The sequence below is a fragment of the Rutidosis leptorrhynchoides genome, chromosome 7 (assembly GCF_046630445.1).
Source record: "Rutidosis leptorrhynchoides isolate AG116_Rl617_1_P2 chromosome 7, CSIRO_AGI_Rlap_v1, whole genome shotgun sequence".
Classification (NCBI taxonomy): Eukaryota; Viridiplantae; Streptophyta; class Magnoliopsida; order Asterales; family Asteraceae; genus Rutidosis; species Rutidosis leptorrhynchoides.
The window spans coordinates 187,325,001-187,341,894 of NC_092339.1; positions in this window are offsets into that span (position 1 = coordinate 187,325,001).

Here is a 16,894-nt window from a genome sequence, read left to right on the forward strand (position 1 = left end):
TTGGGGTGAGAATACATGCACTGTTTTAATAACTATTTTACAATATTCATATGCGTGAGTTTCATTTACCTTTTTACCCTTTATATTTTTGGGCTGAGAATACATGCGCAAATTTTATAAATGTTTTTACGAAATAGACACAAGTAATCAAAACTACATTATATGGTTGAATGATCGAAATCGAATATGCCCCTTTTTATTAAGTCTGGTAATCTAAGAATTAGGGAACAGACACCCTAATTGACGTGAATTCTAAAGATAGATCTATCGGGCCCAACAAGCCCCATCCAAAGTACCGGATGCTTTAGTACTTCAAAATTTATATCATGTCCGAAGGAGGATCCCGGAATGATGGGGATATTCTTATATACAAATTGTGAATGTCGGTTACCAGGTGTTCAATCCATATGAATGATATTTTTGTCTCTATGCATGGGACGTATGTTTATGAGAAATGGAAATATGAAATCTTGTGGTCTATTAAAATTATGAAATGATTATTTATGTAAACTAATGAACTCACCAACCTTTTGGTTGACACTTGAAAGCATGTTTATTCTCAGGTACGAAAGAAATCTTCCGCTGTGCATTTGCTCATTTTAGAGATATTACTTGGAGTCATTCATGAGATATTTCAAAAGACGTTGCATTCAAGTCATTGAGTTCATCAAGATTATTATCAAGTCATTTATAGTTGGATAAATTAGGAAATGGTATGCATGCTGTCAACTTTTGATGTAATGAAAGTTTGTCTTTTAAAAACGAATGCAATGTTTGTAAAATGTATCATATAGAGGTCTAGTACCTCGCGATGTAACCAAATGTAATGTATTCGTCCGGATGGATTAGGACGGGTCTTCACAGTTAGTATCAGAGCGGTGGTCTTAGCGAACCAAGTCTGCATTAGTGTGTCTAACTGATAAGTCGTTAGGATGCATTAGTGAGTCTGGACTTCGACCGTGTCTGCATGTCAAAAGTTTTGCTTATCATTTCGTGTCGAAAATTACCTGCTTATCATTCTTAGTCTAGACACATCCTACTGCAATGATTGCATGAATAGTGTATAGGAAAAAAAATTCGTATCTTAGTGTATCTGCTAATTCATATCTTAGCATATCTGTTACTGTAGACTTTGCCTGACAACTTTCGTAGATTCCTCCGTAACTTATGGAATTTTAGTATTATATATGCATATGTAAATTATGTATTGCAGGGTACTAATCTATATCCTATAATCTATTTCTTATCGAAAATTCTTCATCTGATCGTACGAGATGAATCCCTCAACCAGTTCGAGTCCCTCAGATTTTGATAATTATTCCGATAGTTATTCCGACAGCTATTCTGACATGGATGTTCACCTAAGCTTCGAAGGCAACGTCACCAAAATGAATCAACCAATCAACCATCCCCAATTCATCTGATGGGTTCGTAGTCGACATAACCGATGGAGATGAGAGGAAGGCGAACATTTCCACCCACCAACCGAATTTACCTCTTGGCAATGAACCTGAAGCACTTACCGGCGAACCAGCCTGAAACACCATTTTTACCCTCATTTCCCAAATATATTAACACGATTATATTCTATCCACAATTCTAAACCTTATTCAGCCGCTCGTTCCAACCGACAATCATTCCAGAATAATGGAAGAAGCCAACAAGCTTCGCGCTCGAGTAAACAATTTGCAGAATATGGTGCAAAACTTACCAGCTTCAGCAACAACATCAATACCATTACCACCAACAACCCAAGTTTCAACGTCACACGCCTCAACGTCTCATTCGGTACCTCGAATATAATCATCGTTTTACGAATCGTTCTACATAAACTATCTTCGTCCTTCATGGTGATTATGTAATCTCTAATATTTTAGAGATTATGTACTCTAGTTCTAGCCGCAAATCTGATGAGTTTAATAATACATTGACTCATTAAATCCATAATTACGTCTGAAGAAAATATATATGTATATATATTCTCATAAAGATTGTAATTAAAATTTTTATTGTACAAACTGTTAATGATGAAAATATTTTAACGGGTAGGTAATACCCGAGGAATATTTAGATTTCGCATTAATAAGTTACACTGTACATTCTTCAAATCTGATTCGACAGTCATTTACTATCCTACTTGCAACCATAGCTATACGAATCCGTTCATCACAGAATAACCATTTTCATTAAATTTCATATTTGGATTTTGACCTATCAGAATCCGACAAGTGGCATAATGAAAAAAACATTGGACAAAATAAAATTTGTTAGAAACAAACAAATTAACTATGAGAAATTTTGTTAAGAATCCACGCTAACAAAATCCTAGCTAACTGTTCCTAGCTAACTGATTACATATTTTTTTTATCGCAATTTATTTTATCTCAATTTACATTCTTGCAATTTTATTTATTGTCATTTAATTTATGTTATTTACTTTATGCACTTTATTTATCGTTATTTAATTTATGTTATTTAATTTACGCACTTTAAATATCGGGACACGTATACAAGGTTTTGACATATCATATCGACGCATTTATATATATTATTTGGAATAACCATAGACACTCTATATGCAGTAATGATCAAGTTCTCTATACAGGGTTGAGGTTGATTCTACAATAATATATATAATTTTAGTTGTGATCGAGTCTGAGACGAATACGGGTCACGATACGTATTAATTAATTCGAATATTATATATTAAACTATTTATGAATTATTGAATTGCTAACTGTGGACTATCAACTGTGGACTACCAACATTGGACAATTAAAATGAATTAAAATATTGACTATAACATATGAAATTAAACAATTCTTCAAGTTTGCCACTTGATTTCATCTTAAACCTCATTTGTATCCTGACAATTATAATCCGCGTTCAAACCTTTCATGATCCTTGAAAACACCTCAATCGAGAAGATGAATCAACCGCACTTCATCTACGGGAGAAAAGATTGATACATTTAGTTATACATCTGAAAAACTCTCAGAAACTGAGTAAACGTTTAACACGTAGTTGTGCTAATTCCTTTAGTGTTATTATTATCCAAAATAACTTTGCATTCCCTTTCCAAATTAGCAAATTTTGTCACGGCTCCAGCAAGTCAACTTTGACTTTTCGTTCGAAACAACCTTATTATAACCTTGATATATATATATGTGCGCTCTTTTATTGTTATCAGGGAACCTTTTATATTCCACCATAGTACCATCAGCGTTTAGTCATCTAAAAATATACAATTCTCCTGAAACCACCTCGGATTGATAACCGATGATTCAAATATCGTAGCATTAAATGCAGAGGAAACAGAAAAATGGTAGATGGTCTAAACGGCCAAAAGTTTGATAATAAAGAAGGGAATGTTAGGAACGCTCGATAGAAAATTTGGTACTGAAAAACAGATTGAGCAAACTATGAAGGAGACCAAGGCCAAATACAAAGACCATACCCTATATTCAAAGAATCTAGATAATTCTGGATCCGTTGAAATCTTTAGAGAATATCTTGCTACGAAGTCATGTTAAAATCTTGCTGAAAACCTTTCTCCATCAATTATCGAACTTAGAAATTCCAAAAATATCCTCATCAATATCTTCAATATTTCTGGGGATATTTTCATAAATAATCTCGTCCGAAAATTATATACCTCTTCGTGCTTCCTGTGTATCATTATATTGGAAACATTCAATAGAAAATTTAGTACCGAAAAGCAAATTATGTGAAACTATGAAGAAAGCCGTGAACAAATCACAAAGAATAAGTTTGACTTCAAAGAATCCAAATGATTCAATGCCTGCTAAATTCTTTAGCGAATATCTTACTCTTTACTCTAAACACTTGCGGACAATAGTTTCTATCATCCTCTGATCTTAGATATTCTGAGATATTATCGTATCTTTCATTATAAATATCCTCGAAATTTCTGAATATATTTTCATAACTAATCTTATCTGAAATTATTAATCTCTTCATGATATCAGTGTTACATCATATAGAAACTGTTAGTTTCTATATTCTGTAAACTTTCGAGCTTAAAATATGAATGTTATTGAAGTAATGTTGGGAACTGATGCATGAGTTAGTATAATATAATGACACTTGATCAACGTGATTATATTACAGTAAGTCATGCTGAGTTTCTAATGAAACGTGATGATTCACAGATCATAACGTCATCATGTGCCATGTTACACGACTCGTTCATTCTACTTCACCTCTGAACATATCAAGAAAATATATTCTTGATAGTTCTATTCTCAGTGATTCTGGTAATTTGACAAATCAAACCGTGCTATCACATTCCTTCCTGCTTAGAACATTATAATCATTCGAAATTCTATATCTACAAATTCTGGACTATTATTCGCTTGACTGGAAGTCGGGAAGAGAAAACAAAAGCATAGAGCTTTGAAATATAAGGGAGAATATAAAGCCCGATAACAACACATAAATTACAAACCGTGGATATCAGTACGTATAGCAATATAAAGACACGGGAGGATTATAAATACAATAATCCCTAGAGCACAATAGAAATAGAAAGAATCTTCAGGTGGGAGTTGGAAAAGAAGAACGATCATTACAATAGTTAGAATAAGAACAAGGATTAGAACAGGGTTAAGCATTTTTATAAACCTTTTGAATTTGGGAATTGAGTATAGAAGTGGTGAAAACTAATGGAATGGAAGAGCTTAATTTATAATGGAAATATCAGACAGTGTGATCGAAGCAGATCACCGTATTTAATAGAGAGATCTTAATTTCCTTATTCGCCGAAGAATCAGATCTTATAGATTTCCAAGATTTTCTTTTAAATCCCTTGAATTCCAGAATTCAACCATGACTAGTGAAAAGTTATGATGAAACTTGTCTATCTCATTTTACTATTTAGTGATAACTTCATTCGTACGCTTCGAGTGATCAAATCGTTTTATCTGTAATATTCAATAATGATAAAACTCTATTTATTAGCTCATATTCGTCAGGAAAACATATTTATTGTTAGCCATGACGACCTCACTCAAATTTCGGGACGAAATTTCTTTAACGGGTAGGTACTGTGATGACCCGAGAATTTTTGACCAAATTTAAACTTAATCTTATATGAATTCGACAAGATAAGCAAAGTCTATTAAACTGAGTCTCATAATGTTTGAACTATTTCCATGAAAGCATTTGACCTTTGACTATTTTCGACGGTTCACGAACAATTGTGTGTAAATAAATATGTAAATAGATATATATATATATATATATATATATATATATATATATATATATATATATATATATATATATATATATATATATATTAATTTGTATTAATATAATATCATTTAATTATGTGATTTAAACATGTAAAGTAATTTACAAAATAGTAAGATATCATTAAAATAAATATATAAATATACATATATATGAAATATGTACACAGTTAATATTATATGTATGTTGTAATATACATAATGTATATAAACATTAAATATTCAATTGTGTTATTATAGGTATTACATAACTAATAAAATGTAATATTATTATATTAAATTTAATTATGATTAAAAATATAATTATTATATTACTTTCATTATTAATATTGAAATCAGTATTATTAATAGTATTAATTTAATATTATTATTATTAGTATTATTATTATTATTATCATTAACAATGTTATTATTAACATTTTTATTATGATAGTTAATATATGATTATTACTTATTAATATTATTTATTAATTTATTGAATTAACTGATTATGGATTAATCAATATTATTTAAAAACATTTTATTAGTAATATTAACATATTATTATATTTAATATATTTATTAATTATTAATTATTAATATTAAAACATAATTTATATAATATAGATATATACGCGTGCAAGTGGAATACTTTATCTGTTCTTTAAATTATTTTTTTCAGCCTTTCTGTTTGCCCTGTGAACCCTTGTTGATCATTATCACTAAGGAACAATTATGTTACTGCTTCCCATAATCGATTTCTAACATTAAATGAAGACATCTGCTTCTGCAATTCGAAAAAGAAACCAGAATTTAAAGGAAACCCGTTTCTTTTTTTTTCTTTCCCGTTCTTCATCCTTTCAGAAAAAATTTGAATTTAAAATCCATTTTAAAACCCATAAATGCAGTTTCGTTAAGAATCAGATGTAAAGACTATCTGCAAAGTTTCAAATCCAAATTTCTAATATCGAATCTTAATTTTCGAGTCAAAGATTTCGAACAAAAAGTCAACCAATTTGTTCTTGATGAAATTCGAACACGTTTTTATGTTTTGAGTTTAATTAATAATCCAGAAAGAACCAATTTGGAAACTATTCTGTGTAGGAAACGAAGTCTAAAACACTTTCAATTGTCAAATTAATCTTTGAGGTTATATTTTTTTTCTTTTCGTGACACAGCAGGCCTTTTAATTCTATATATATATTTTTTTTTCTTTCAATCTTTATAAACTATAGCACGTCTGTATCTGTTTCAATTGCCAACTCAATTCATCTGAATCACCACTATGTTTTCATTCGAGTCTGTGTAATTTTGTGGAGAAGAAGAAAAATAGGATGAACAAGTAATACGGGTTATATAAAATTTGATTCTGTTTTAAATCAGAAATGAAAGTAGCAGCGTGAGGGTTGAGGGTGTTGGCGTATTTCGAGAGGTCGCGGTTTCGAGTCTCGTCCTAGGCAATTTATCTCTTTTTAATGTTTCTAAGGTATAATTTGATATTTATTATTATTATTATTATTATTATTATTATTATTATTATTATTATTATTATTATTATTATTATTATTATTATTATTATTTTTATTGTTGTTGTTGATTTGTTATTGTTATTGTTGTTGTTATTATTATTATTGTTATTGTTATTGTTAGTACTAATTATTATTGTTTTAATTGTTATTATTACTAAGTTATTATAGGTACTTAGTATTATTATTATTATTAAGTATTAGGATTATTATTATTATTATTATTATTATTATTATTATTATTATTATTATTATTATTATTATTATTATTATTATTAGGAACATAATAAAATTTTCATTATAAACATTATAATTAGTGACAAAATAATGCAACTTATTATTATTTTTGTAAATATTAGTAATTGTACCATTTTTAGTACTATTATTATTATTATTATGAATATGTTTAGGATTATTATTATTTGTTATAAAACAATACAAGTTATTATTACTCTCACTAATATTAGTATAAATATCATTTTTGTAATTATTAGTTTTACTATTATTATTATTAACATATGTATCAATTTTATCAACATCGTTATTTATATTAGTATTATCAATATTAAGAAAGTTATTATTATTAGTAAGTCATTATTATCAAAACTATCATTTTCGTTATAAATAAATATTTTGTACCTAAAATATACTTAATACATATATTATAATTATATTAATAGTTTATATATCACTTACCAATTATAATAACATTATTTATATAAATAATTATATATAACGAATTGAGAATATTTTCATATAATACTAACCATATATATATATATATATATATATATATATATATATATATATATATATATATATATATATATATATATAGATATATTAATATAACGAAATATATAAATATTAAACATTTAAAATATATACACAAACTAAATAAGTATAATATATAATTCAAGTTATAATATATAAACTTGTTCGAATACGATTATACATTTTAATATATATACAAATAATATAGGTTCGTGAATCCGAGGCCAACTCTGCATTGTTCAGTTTGTCTAATGTTATCATATGTATTTTTACTACAAAATACATTAGGTGAGTTTCATTTGCTCCTTTTTACTCTTTACGTTTTTGGGCTGAGAATACATGCAAATGTTTAAGGCCTGATAATACGACAGTTCACAAGGAAGAGCTCAGGCATAATGCAATGTACATATTTAGGACGTATGTAGTCAAGATGGAATTTGTTCCTCTTATTCGTTGAGAGTCAGATGTCTAAGGCCTGATAAAGTTAAATCTAAAAGAGAGTGATCACTCTGTATCTCTTGGATTTAACATGACATCTAGGACGAAAGGATATAATGAAAAGATTCACCTAATCATATTCGAGATGAGAACTCGAAAGGGATGATTTTATTGAATGGCACAAAGTCATAACATATTGGGGGTGATGGACGGTCGTTAGGTGGTATCCATCACTTGCATTAATTCCTTATGTTTCTCGTGCAAGTGGGAGATTGAAGGTTTTTCTTGTGCCCGAGAGACATATTAAATTAATGTGGCTTATGTGTTATGATCCAAGTCGGGTCATACCCAATAACAAGCTTACCGACACCTTATATGTATTTAATCTTAACGATTGGATCGTTAAATAAATACGCAACGCTTGGACTTTAGAAAATCGGTTTTCTAAAATATTATCACTTGAGATAAATTATTTGGATAATTTATATTTAATTATTTATAGGTTAAATAATTATGTTGTGTTATATTTAATAAATTGGTTTATAAAATATGTAAGTAACTCAATATCTACATGCATTTATATATATAGTCTTATATAATTACATTGTGGATATTTAAATAAAAACCCCTAGGGTGGCAGTTTTGGGGACTCCAAGGGAACCTCCCATGCTCTCCCTTTTGTTACTTTTAAGATCACAAGTGCATGCTAAAGTCCTTAACCAATACTTGTTGGAAAGAGACACATACATGCATTCTAACTAGATCACAAAACTAGCACACACAAAAAAATTCTCTCATCCTTTTGTGCAGTCTGCTGGCCAAACTGTTTGGAGGGAAGGAGAAGGCTCTTTTGCTTGGTAATTTAGTCTATCAAGTGTCTAAAAACCTAACTAAACTATTGGTGGTGTTGGTCATTAAAGTCTTGGGGTATTATTTGCTTGAGGCTTCAAGTTAGAAGCTTTCATTCCATCATCTTAATCATCTTCTTGTTCTTCAAACTCACCCTCAATTAACTTGAGGAGGTACTACTTCTTCCTTCTTAATATATATATATATATATATATATATATATATATATATATATATATATATATATATATATATATATATATATATATATATATATATATATAAGTATTTATCCATGACTTGATATTAATATGGGATTTAACAAAAATGGCTTAACAAATGTACTTGTTCTCTAAATGCTTCCGCTTGCTTTAACTATCTTAAAATAGGTTTTAATGATTGAGTAAACTACATGGACATGTTGTTTTGAACTTATTGATTTCCATCATAATTGAAATAGGTTTCATATAGACAATTGACCACCCAAGTTGACCGGTGATTCACGAACATTAAAACTTGTAAAAACTATATGATGACATATATATGGTTATATATATAGTTAACATGATATTATGATAAGTAAGTATCTCATTAGGTATTTTAACAATAAGTTATATACATAAAAATGAGACTATTGAATTAAGAAACTCGAAAACGATATATATAACGATTATCGTTATAACAACGTCTTACTAAGTACATATGAATCATATTAAGATATTGATACACTTGGTTAATTATGTTAAATGATAAGTAAATATATCATTAAGTGTATTAACAATGAACTACATATGTAAAAATAAGACTACTAACTTAATGATTTCGAATCGCGACATATACGTAACGATTATCGTTGTAACGACATTTAACTGTATATATATCATACTAAGATATATTATATATCATAATATCATGATAATGTAACAATTTAACATCTCTTTAAATATGATCGTTAACCTAAAGGTTTTAAAACAACATTTACATGTAACGACTAACGATGACTTAACGACTCAGTTAAAATGTATTTACATGTAGTGTTTTAATATGTATTCATACACTTTTGAAAGACTTCAAGACACTTATCAATGTACTTCTACTTAACAAAAATGCTTACAATTACATCCTCGTTCAGTTTCATCAACAATTCTACTCGTATGCACCCGTATTCGTACTCGTACAATACACAGCTTTTAGATGTATGTACTATTGGTATATACACTCCAATGATCAGTTCTTAGCAGCCCATGTGAGTCAACTAACATATGTGAGAACCATCATTTGGCAACTAGCATGAAATATCTCATAAAATTACAAAAATATTAGTAATCATTCATGACTTATTGACATGTAAACAAAATTACACATCCTTTATATCTAATCCATATACCAACGACCAAAAACACCTACAAACACTTTCATTCTTCAATTTTCTTCATCTAATTGATCTCTCTCAAGTTCTATCTTAAAGTTCTAAGTGTTCTTCATAAATTCTATAAGTTCTAGTTTCATAAAATCAAGAACACTTCCAAGTTTGCTAGCTTACTTCCAATCTTGTAAAGTGATCATCCAACCTCAAGAAATCTTACTTGAACTTGTTTGCTAGCTTTCTAATACAAGGTAATACTCATATTCAAACTTTGATTCAATTTCTATAACTATAATAATCTTATTTCGAGTGGAAATCATACTTGAACTTATTTTCGTGTCATGATTTTGCTTCAAAAACTTTCAAGCCATCCAAGAATCCTTTGAAGCTAGATCTATTTTTCTCATTTCCAGGAGGTTTAACCACAAAACCTGAGGTAGTAATGATGTTCATAACATCATTCGATTCATATATATAAAACTACCTTATTCGAAGGTTTAAACTTGTAATCACTAGAACATAGTTTAGTTAATTATAAACTTGTTCGCAAACAAAAGTTAATCCTTCTAACTTGACTTTTAAAATCAACTAAACACATGTTATATATCTATATGATATGCTAACTTAATGATTTAAAACCTGAAAACACCAAAAACACCGTAAAACCGGATATACGCCGTCGTAGTAACACCGCGGGCTGTTTTGGGTTTGATAATTAAAAACTATGATAAACTTTGATTTAAAAGTTGTTCTTTTGGGAAAATGATTTTTCTTATGAACATGAAACTATATCCAAAAATCATGGTTAAACTCAAAGTGGAAGTATGTTTTTCAAAATGGTCATCAAGACGTCGTTCTTTCGACTGAAATGACTACCTCTAACAAAAGTGACTTGTAACTTATATTTCCTACTATAAACCTATACTTTTTCTATTTAAATTCATAAAATAGACTTCAATATGAAACCATAGCAATTTGATTCACTCAAAACGGATTTAAAACGAAGAAATTATGGGTAAAACAAGATTGGATATTTTTTATTGTTGTAGCTACGGGAAATATTGTAACAATTCTATACAAATCATATCCTAGCTAACTTATATTGTATTATACATGTATTCTAATATATTATGTAATCTTGGGATACCATAGACACGTATGCAAATGTTTTGACATATCATATCGACCCATCTATATATATTATTTGGAACAACCATAGACACTATATATGCAGTAATGTTGGAGTTAGCTATACAGGGTTGAGGTTGATTCCAAAAATATATATACTTTGAGTTGTGATCTAGCCTGTGACATGTATACACTGGGTCGTGGATTGGGTAAAGATAATATATATCAATTTATTTCTGTACATCTAACTATGGACAACTAGTTGTAGGTTACTAACGAGGACAGCTGACTTAATAAACTTAAAACATTAAAACGTATTAAAAATGTTGTAAATATATTTTGAACATACTTTGATATATATGTACATATTTGTTATATGTTCGTGAATCGACCAGTGGCCAAGATTTACTTCCCGACGAAGTAAAAATCTGTGAAAGTGAGTTATAGTCCCACTTTTAAAATCTAATATTTTGGGATGAGAATACATGCAGTTTTATAAATGATTTACAAAATAGACACAAGTACATGAAACTACTTTCTATGGTTGAACGATTGAAGCCGAATATGCCCCTTTTACTTGGTAACCTAAGAATTAGTAAACCATTCTACTAATTGACGCGAATCCTAAAGATAGATCTATTGGGCTCAACAAACCCCATCCGTTGTAGCAGATGCTTTAGTACTTCGATGTTGTTTTATCATGTCCGATGGATGTCCCGGAATGATAGGGGATATTCTTATATGTATCTTGTTAATGTCGGTTACCAGGTGTTCACCATATGAATGATTTTTATCTCTATGTATGGGATGTGTATTGAAATATGAAATCTTATGGTCTATTATTACGATTTGATAAATATATAGGTTAAACCTATAACTCACCAACATTTTTGTTGATGTTTAAAGCATGTTTATTCTCAGGTGATTATTAATAGCTTCCGCTATTGCATGCTAATATAAGGACAAGATTTGGAGTCAGCATGCTTGTATAATATTGTTTAAAACTGCATTCGAAATTTACTTTGTTGTAACATATTAATATTGTAAACCAATATGTATTGGTAGTGTGTAAGTGTGATATTTTTAGATTATCATTTCTGATAATCTAGGTGGTGTCTTTTAAACCTTGTCGATAAAATAAAGGTTTTGGTTTATTTTAAAATCGAATGCAGTCTTTGAAAAACGTCTCATATAGAGGTCAAAACCTCGCAACGAAATCAATTAATATGGAACGTTTATAATCAATATGAACGGGACATTTCAGTTGGTATCCGAGTGTTGGTCTTAGAGAACCAGAAATTTGCATTAGTGTGTCTTATCGAGTTTGTTAGGATACATTAGTGAGTCTGGACTTCGACCGTGTTTTCTTTAAAAACGATTGCTTAACACTTTTGTTGGAAACTATATATTATTAACATGTAAATATTATGTGATATATTAACCTCTTAATGTGTTTGATATTGTGTGATAGATGTCTACCACTAGTACAAATCCCATTGACTCACCTAATAATAATGAAGAGTCGAATATACTTTGGGAAGATTCACAAATTCCCGAAGAGGAACCGGAAGAGGAGGAACCGGAAGAGGAGGAACCGGAAGAAGAGGAACTGGAAGAGGAGGAACCGGAAGAGAAGGAACTGGAAGAAGAAGAGGTTTCGGAGGAAGAAATATGGATACCTACTGTAAATCGATTAAATAAAAGAAAATCCTCAATCAACGAACCAAAGTCAATAATGGTCAATGGTGTTTCGCTGAGGAAGCAAAATATTGGAAAGATTACCAATTTTCTGATGAATCGGATCCTGATGAGGATTCCGATGATGTTATAGGATTTACCTCGACCCAATTTAATAAAGCAAAAGAAAATAATAAGGGAAAAGGTATAAAAATAGAGAAACTTGATTCCAACCCCGATGAACTTTATATGTATCGGCAACGTCCGTATTTCCTAAATTGTAACAATAACCCGGGAACCTCTAAACCACCAGGTTTTTCTAAACCATTGTGGAAAAAGACGGCTCGTATTAGAGGAACACCATATATCCCTAGAAAATTAGGAAAATGAACCAAGTCCGAAGAAGAAGAAACCAGTGATTCAGATTAGAGGGTTGTAATCATGTTGTGTATTATATGTATTGTAGTGTGCTTGTCCTTTTATGTTCTATGTAAAAATTGCTTGTATTGTTTGTTAATTGTCTTTTACGAATCTAATCCTTGTCTATTTTACAGTATAAAAACAAAATGGACGTTAAGGGTAGACAACCGAATATTTTAGAAGACCTACCAGAGGATATGATTGAGGAAACCTTGTCTAGAGTCGGTCAGAATTCATCAGCACATTTAGTTATGGTGAAATTAACTTGTCAAACATTTGAAAGACTTTCCAGAAATGCCTTAGTTTATAAAAGGCTTTCCTTTGATAGGTGGGGTATATCACATTGGGGAGACCGTAAGTTACGCCGGGTTTTCTTTAAAGCGTTAAATGCGGGGAACCCAAATGCAATTTTACGCTACGGGTTAAGAACCTATTTTGACTCAACATATCCCAACATAGGATTTCGTGAGTTAGAAAGAGCTTCTAACATGCAACATAAAGAAGCATGTTATACTTACGGGTTAGTGACGTTCTCTTCTTACCTAAGTGAGAAAAAGACCATCAGATTACAACTTTTAAATAAAACCTTCCCACAAGTGACGGATTCAGTAGTTGGGGTGAGAAACAAGGTTTTTAGATTATTACGGGGCTGTTGGACATTACGAAACCCTCATCCTTTTGACGACATTACAACATGCTGCCTAGCCAATGGTCATAACGGTTACTTTCCACAAGATCAAGGATGGGAAGTCGTCTTAGTAAAACCAGAATGCATGACTTGTTTCTGGACTTATGAATTACGTGTCTTTATTTCCTTTGCTGAACAACTTGCGTATTAACTAGATTTATCTTCAACTGTCCTGTATTAAAGTGTACTATATTTCATGTTATATGTAATATAGCGATGTTGTAAGTTTGAAGAATATTTATATGTGATATATTATTATAATCAGTTTTTCATATGGAATTGTAGTAGTTGAATTGTATATTAGCTACTAAGTATGAACTTAACGGGTAGGTAGTACCCGAATTTAAACTTATAAAACGCTAATATGAAGAAAAAGCTTTTATAAATGAGTTCATATTATGCTACGAAATACTATTGACTACTCTTAATATTCTGTATGATTAACTCAATTCTTTTGGCTATTTTTGAAGGAAATGGCACCGGCGACTCGCCAGAACTTGAACATGAGTGAGGAAGACTTCCGTGTTTTCCTTGCAGCAAACATAGCCGCAGTACAGGCTGCGATGCAAAATAACAATAACTCTGGATCTAGCAGTGGAACTAATTTCACAAGAAATCGTGTAGGATGCTCCTACAAAGAATTCACTGCCTGCAAACCTTTGGAATTTGATGGAACCGAAGGACCAATTGGATTGAAACGGTGGACCGAGAAGGTCGAATCGGTGTTTGCCATAAGTGAAATGTCCCGTTCTTATTGATTAAAAACGTTCCATATTAATTGATTTCGTTGCGAGGTTTTGACCTCTATATGAGACGTTTTTCAAAGACTGCATTCATTTTAAAACAAACCATAACCTTTATTTTATCAATAAAGGTTTAAAAAGCTTTACGTGGATTATCAAATAATGATAATCTAAAATATCCTGTTTACACACGACCATTACATAATAGTTTACAATACAAATATATTACAACAAAATAAGTTTCTTGAATGCAGTTTTTACACAATATCATACAAGCATGGACTCCAAATCTCGTCCTTATTTAAGTATGCGACAGCGGAAGCTCTTAATAATCACCTGAGAATAAACATGCTTAAAACGTCAACAAAAATGTTGGTGAGTTATAGGTTTAACCTATATATATCAAATCATAATAATAGACCACAAGATTTCATATTTCAATACACATCCCATACATAGAGATAAAAATCGTTCATATGGTGAACACCTGGTACCCGACATTAACAAGATGCATATATAAGAATATCCCCATCATTCCGGGACACCCTTCGGATATGATATAAATTTCGAGGTACTAAAGCATCTGGTACTTTGGATGGGGTTTGTTAGGCCCAATAGATCTATCTTTAGGATTCGCGTCAATTAGGGTGTCTGTTCCCTAATTCTTAGATTACCAGACTTAATAGAAAGGGGCATATTCGATTTCGATAATTCAACCATAGAATGTAGTTTCACGTACTTGTGTCTATTTTGTAAATCATTTATAAAACCTGCATGTATTCTCATTCCAAAAATATTAGATTTTAAAAGTGGGACTATAACTCACTTTCACAGATTTTTACTTCGTCGGGAAGTAAGACTTGGCCACTGGTTGATTCACGAACCTATAACAATATATACATATATATCAAAGTATGTTCAAAATATATTTACAACACTTTTAATATATTTTGATGTTTTAAGTTTATTAAGTCAGCTGTCCTCGTTAGTAACCTATAACTAGTTGTCCACAGTTAGATGTACAGAAATAAATCGATAAATATTATCTTGAATCAATCCACGACCCAGTGTATACGTATCTCAGTATTGATCACAACTCAAACTATATATATTTTGGAATCAACCTCAACCCTGTATAGCTAACTCCAACATTCACATATAGAGTGTCTATGGTTGTTCCGAAATATATATAGATGTGTCGACATGATAGGTCGAAAAATTGTATACGTGCCTATAGTATCTCAAGATTACATAATATACGATACAAATTGATTAAGTTATGGTTGGAATAGATTTGTTACTAATTTTTACGTAGCTAAAATGAGAAAAATTATCCAATCTTGTTTTACCCATAACTTCTTCATTTTAAATCCGTTTTGAGTGAATCAAATTGCTATGGTTTCATATTGAACTCTATTTTATGAATCTAAACAGAAAAAGTATAGGTTTATAGTCGGAAAAATAAGTTACAAGTCGTTTTTGTAAAGGTAGTCATTTCAGTCGAAAGAACGACGTCTAGATGACCATTTTAGAAAACATACTTCCACTTGGAGTTTAACCATAATTTTTGGATATAGTTTCATGTTCATAATAAAAATCATTTTCTCAGAATAACAACTTTTAAATCGAAGTTTATCATAGTTTTTAATTAACTAACCCAAAACAGCCCGTGGTGTTACTACGACTGCGTAAATCCGGTTTTACGGTGTTTTTCGTGTCTCCAGGTTTTAAATCATTAAGTTAGCATATCATATAGATATATAACATGTGTTTAGTTGATTTTAAAAGTCAAGTTAGAAGGATTAACTTTTGTTTGCGAACAAGTTTAGAATTAACTAAACTATGTTCTAGTGATTACAAGTTTAAACCTTCGAATAACATAGCTTTATATGTATGAATCGAATGATGTTATGAACATCATTACTACCTTAAGTTCCTTGGATAAACCTACTGGAAAAGAGAAAAATGGATCTAGCTTCAACGGATCCTTGGATGGCTCGAAGTTCTTGAAGCAGAATCATGACACGAAAACA